Below are 6,002 nucleotides of genomic sequence, written 5' to 3' on the forward strand. Positions count from 1 at the left end.
GTGAGCATAGCAGGAGCAGTAGTACAGTTAGCAAATTTAAAATAACTCTTTAGCCTCGCTCACTATAGCTTTCACCACCTTAAACTTACTCATGACTAACCAAAGAAAGTAAATTATGAAGAAGTGGAGTGTTTTGTGATTTTCTATCTAAATAAAATCACAGGTGTGGGAATATGTGCCCTTTCTCACCAAAGCTAGTTAGCTCAACTGCAAGAGGCCAGCAAAGGCTACAAGTGTAAAACAGCTAGGTTAGCATTATTTATTTATTTTTACACCCAGAGGTGCTACAACAGTGCACCTATTTAAAAAAAAAAAAAAAAAAAAAGATATACTATTTAATAATTTCTGAAACTAATTACCACAACTACAATTGTTTACAAATAAATTTAACTTCATGCCAAGATAGCAAATCCTTACCTTGTTTCCAGACTGAACGTGTTTGTTCGGGCCATCAGTTCCTCTCAGCTCAATGACCCTGAAATTTAAATCAAGTTTAAAAAAAAACTAACTTTTTACATCACATAACAACTCAGCTTAATATTAGTGAGCCATCTGAATTGAAGCAGCTCCTAAGCCTCCTCCTCCTTCCAACTGGCTAGCTAACTCATGAGCCCCTAACTGATATTAAAGGAGAAGTATCAGAGTAGTTAAGCTAATTGGTGCCAGCTGGCTCATGCCATGATACTGCACATGTAATATCTGAGCTGTGTGACATGGTACAGGTGAGTTTGTGCAGGTGATGAAGCTGAACGCTGGACCCTTGAAGCTGAATCAGTGGAGGTTCTGTAGGGTGTTAATGGTATTTGAGAGGAGGAGGAAATAATACTAATGATGGGTACGTGTAAGTGTTTGACAGAGATAGGACTGATTTTGGGGTGACCTTAGGTGAACAGATCATAGAGAAACAGGGATTTGCGGTGACTTGTTAAAAGTTTTGTTGAGTAAGGCAAAGTAGAATGTGGAGCAAACTGATGGGATAAAAGGCTGTGATCAAATAAAATAGCTTATAAAACCTCATTAGCACATTAAGACATAAGTACAATAATGTTAAAATATTTTTTTGGAAGCAACAGGGCATTTTTCTCAGTGTAAAACATGGACTCTAATAGAGAACTGCTCAATTAATTTGTTAAAGTCAAATAATCTTTTACGGAACTATTAAACATTTACTTAGGTATTAAAACATTAAGCAGTAATATAACTTAAACGTAAATGTTAGGTCTAACTCTATAACATATGATGAGCTCACCCTAAAGTACAGTTTGCAGTAACAAAAAAAATTTAAATACTGGAGAACTATTATACATGCTTCTACAAGCTACTTCTATTTTAGCACAATGTAAAAGTATGGTATTAGGTACACAGTATAATAGAAGTAAGTCAAAGAAGTTCTGCAGTGTTGTACACTAGCAAAATATAGTGTAGTAGTTGTTACCGGTAGTTTAACAATCTTCATGGCCTGAAACCAAAGGCCAGCAGTGTGTCCTGAGTAATTAGTGAGGCTGTCATAAGGGTCTAAAGTAAGTCCTGTCAAACCGGCCCGTGAGCAAGACACTCAGTGGTAATTCACTTCAGTGAGAAAACTGTAACTGCCGAGGGCCTTGAAAAGCAAAATACAAACCCAGTAAACATCCCAATTAAACTGTTATAGGAACCCTATATTCAGAGATTGACTTATTGTATGTAAGTGTAGTTAATAAAAGTGTCCCACTTAAGCTAAGCTGCTGTCCTACTTTAGTCAGCACAGGATGAAATTTTGATTTGGACACATTGTGAACAAATTCATGTGTCACACCTGTTGTAAAGGATCCTTTTTATTCTGGCAACATCTTGAGCTATTTAAAAAAAAAAAAAATTCAGCCACCAGGTTAGGCAGCATTTGATAGATATCACATATATGTAAAATAATACAAACACATGCTACAAAATCTTAAACCGAATCAAATAAAGAAACACTCGACTCCTTCAATGCAAAGTGGGTATAAAGTGTGGTTGTTGGGGGGAATTTATAATCCCTGCCAGCTCTTTCCTTTAGGCTCATGAGAGCTCCCAACAAAAGGTGCCCACCACTATCGCCTATACACAATTAACTAAAGCACCAGCATTATTCCATTATCATAAGAATGCTGTTTGCAATGGGGGGAGAAACTCCTCGGCATTCATGGACGTGGCCGAATAGAGCCGAGAGCTTTTATCTTCTCAGTTACATGCAGGCTGCATTTATCACACCACACAGTGACATGTTTGGACACTTTTTGTGCTTGGCAAATAATTCGTTTACGCTGGTAATTTAAATAGCCTGTTTATAATTATAGCATGGCGCTACAAGTGGGGCTCGTACGGAGTGGGCTGGTGGGGATGCTGGAGGTTAGGCCACAACTTGATCCCAGTGGGATCCACTTTAGTAAAACACAAACAAGATCAAGATTAGACTGATAAAACCTTTTGTTTTCCCTAGTAGATTTTCCACTGGAGGAGAATATTGTGATTGACAAATTTGTAAAGGATGTGAAAATCCACAAACATTCAGTGTAACTGGATTTGTATTTGTTTTTCTTACAATATAATGGAAATGTTCTTTTACAAAATGTTTTATTTCTTACTTACCAGTGTTGCTTCCTTAGATGTGAATATCTGGCATCCCTGGTAGCTACAGTAATTATGAATTCAGAAGCCGACCTGTGCAGTAATTATTCATCCCAGCCGGAGCATCTGAATGAATGAAGATAAAACAAGAGCAGTTCCTTACTTTGAGCTTAACAACATTTGTTCTTGCACTGCGTATCTTCCTGAGTGCTTTTGATCTGATATGTGGCTGATGAGACTTGGGGTCGTGTTAGAGGTAACTGGCCACAAGGTGTCAATGTTGTCGGGAATGTATTTTTCAGTCATTTCAGTCCATTAATGTAAAAAGCACTGAGGAAAGCAATGGCTGGAAAATGCCTGCTGGATGTCATGCTCAAACAAATCTAATTGGATGTAGCGATTTTGTCTGGAGAGCAGTACATGGCAGTAGAGCCATCTGTACAAGTAACTACAGCCATTGCTTCAGTGCTGTTTAATATGTTTGATAAAGCAGTTTTTTGCAGCAGTTTACACAGAGCTCTGTAATTTTGGTTCCACCCGTAGGAATGTGAGCTCTCACATTCATCATAATCTAATCATTATTAGTTTCTTGCTTCTTATTGAGTGTAATTTTCTAATTTCAAGAGAATAATTTCAGTTCAAAAGGAAGCTAAACGCCTCTTTAAATACTCTTAAACCTCTCTTGTAGTTTTTTTTTTAAAGCAGATTTATGTCTAATCAGATTTTACCCCTCCCTTAGAGAGAGATATGCTTTGCATTACAAAAAGTGTCAACTTTATATTAAATGAAATCATTAAATCTACACTGCCCAACATAAAAGGAGCAGAGTACAATGCATACAGTCTGCTTTGGGCTGGATCGTTCCTTTTAAAAGAAAAATGATGTTTGGAAATGGGGTATGCATATGAGCAAGATTGTGGGGCGTTGTGCGCAACAGTGATCATGAAAAAATAATGCGGCTGCTCCTTTTGTGGGCAAAACTCTCCTACACTGCAGCCTCAAATGCAAACACTGGAGCAATCTGTGGGGCTACACAACGAGGCACCGACAACGACCTCGCAGCCTTGTCTTTCACTTTTATGTTTTCACAAGCAATATAACTTTTTCCACCTCTGCCTGCCAACTGAGCTCTAGTTCCTCTCTGACCTTTGTCACGAATAAGAGAATGAAATTTGACAGCTACTGTGAGATCAATAAACTTACTTAAAGTCTGAAGCCTCAGACTGACATTTTTTCACTCCATATACCGAAGCAAAATAGGTTGTAAAGTAGGGAATTTTCTAATCTCAATATTTACTCATGAGCTTGTTCCAAAAAGCAGGTTTACCAAGTTCTCCAAATACATTTGTTGAGTAAATTTCACAGTCTCTTCACAATCATCATATTTCTCTCTTATTTATTTATTTTTTTTACTCAGTCTCTAGTAGCCACACTCTGGGGGTCTACACTCACATCTGACTCAGTCTTGAGGACAAATTGGCCGTCCTCCACAACAGTGACAAAGAGCACTTGCCGGGGCTACACAGAAGACAATTCTCAATCATCAGCACTGACAAAATCCCCAGATATAAAAATCACATGTTACCAGAACAACTTGTTTTTATTTTATTGTACATCTGTGTTGCTAAATGTGAAATAAATGATCCCCAGACACTGGGAACACCTCCTTTTCTTTTCAATAAAAATGGCAAAGCAGATTAAGTCTCTTAAATGATCTGCTCCCTTTCTGAATGAATCCAGTGGCCATTAAATTTAGAAGACAGAAATTTAAGATGCTTAGCAAGGCTGTATTAACCTTTATCTTAATTTGGAAAAAGATCAAAAGTAGCCTGCGTTTTGTGGTTCATGCTAAATGTAACTGATTGTTCCCCTAGTTGCTTAGTTGTGAATGATCTGTGAGCTCTACCACAACACCCACGCTGCCATCTACGGGTTTTCTGATCTGGAAAAGATGCAGCAAAAAATGAAGTGGACACCAGATTGATTGTGTGCATTTACAGAAGAAGGAGCTCACCACATTGCATTGGCTCAGTCATTAGACAAGACAGATGCTTTTAGTATCACTACAAAAATACATTTTTGACCTCTTTTCAAAATAAAGCTTCACAGGTAAGGACAAGTCAAAAGCACAGGAGAAAATGAACACCAAACGCAGAGCAAATCTGTCATTACTGCCCGCAATGTCCTCTCTCAGGCAGAGAGGGAATTTTGTTGAATGATCGACTAGAGGTGACATGAATTCTCAGCGGCTTGTTTTCCAGTGTAAACAATAATAACATTAAATCAGTGCTATAAACAGAGAAGAGCTGTAAAATCTCCCCACAGGACAGTCTGACTTAACGTCCAACCATGGGCTCCCATTTGATCTTAACAGTACATGAGGCCAATGTTATAAAAGATGATCTTGTCTGTGTGCAAGTTGCATCATGAAAGAGTTGTCAACCACCAAAGGGAAATTCTCTCACCATCTTCCTTGGAGGTTGAATATCAGGGACAGATACATCACCACTGGAAATATGTCTGAGAGTCAATATCAAGCTCCAAGATGCTGAATGTTTACCAAGACGGGCGTCTGAACCGATGTTCTGTGATTAAAATGTTGTGCTTCTAACAAATAAGCTACTTTTCAGTCCTTAACAGCCGATAAAGGATGGAATAGAGAATTAGCTTTGCTCCTACAACAAGCATCAAGAGGGACTCCCCATAGATTACTTGTTATGCTCTTAATTATGCGCTCCACAAAATTTGTTTTCAGCTTAATTTCCTTGCAAGCATAGGTGATGTGGCTGCAGGGCTGATGTGTCAGGAGAACAAATAGTGCTTTTGTGTTATCGGGATCTGAGCCGGACCTTAACCTGGCAAATCATCCCACTGTGGAGAATAAGCTTCAAAGTCACAATCCGAGATCCGCCTTCAAAGTTCAGGCTAGCCCTTTACAATTAGCGGAGAAGGATCTGGTTAGTTTACACCAGAGGTTTTCAAAGCGGGAGGCGGGCCTCCCCCAGCAGGGTTCCAAACAGTTTCTCAGGAGGCTCGGTGAACGGAGGGGGAAAAAAATATTACATCAGTAAATTCTGATGACAATGATGCTATGTGAAAAAACAAAGGAATCTCTAAAGCTGGATGTCTGAATCTAAATTTGTGCCAATCAATCTAGTAGATGTTAACATTTTTCACAGGATAAGTAGAATGTTTGACCTGCTGGTGGAGCTGGAGGAAAAGTCAGGTGCTAGTGGCTCTAGTGGAAGGGTATTACCACAGTTAGTAAGACAGATCCTCTTCATCCAGTCGTTCCTGAGATGTTTCAGTCTGGACCGAAGTGGTGGACCGACCCACGTCACCGTCACTGGAACCAGGCTGCTAGGAAAAAAAACCAAAAGTCGGCACGAGTGTCAAAGGTTGCATCTATTCTCAGA

Source organism: Toxotes jaculatrix, chromosome 22, assembly GCF_017976425.1.
Source record: "Toxotes jaculatrix isolate fToxJac2 chromosome 22, fToxJac2.pri, whole genome shotgun sequence".
NCBI classification, from domain to species: Eukaryota; Metazoa; Chordata; class Actinopteri; family Toxotidae; genus Toxotes; species Toxotes jaculatrix.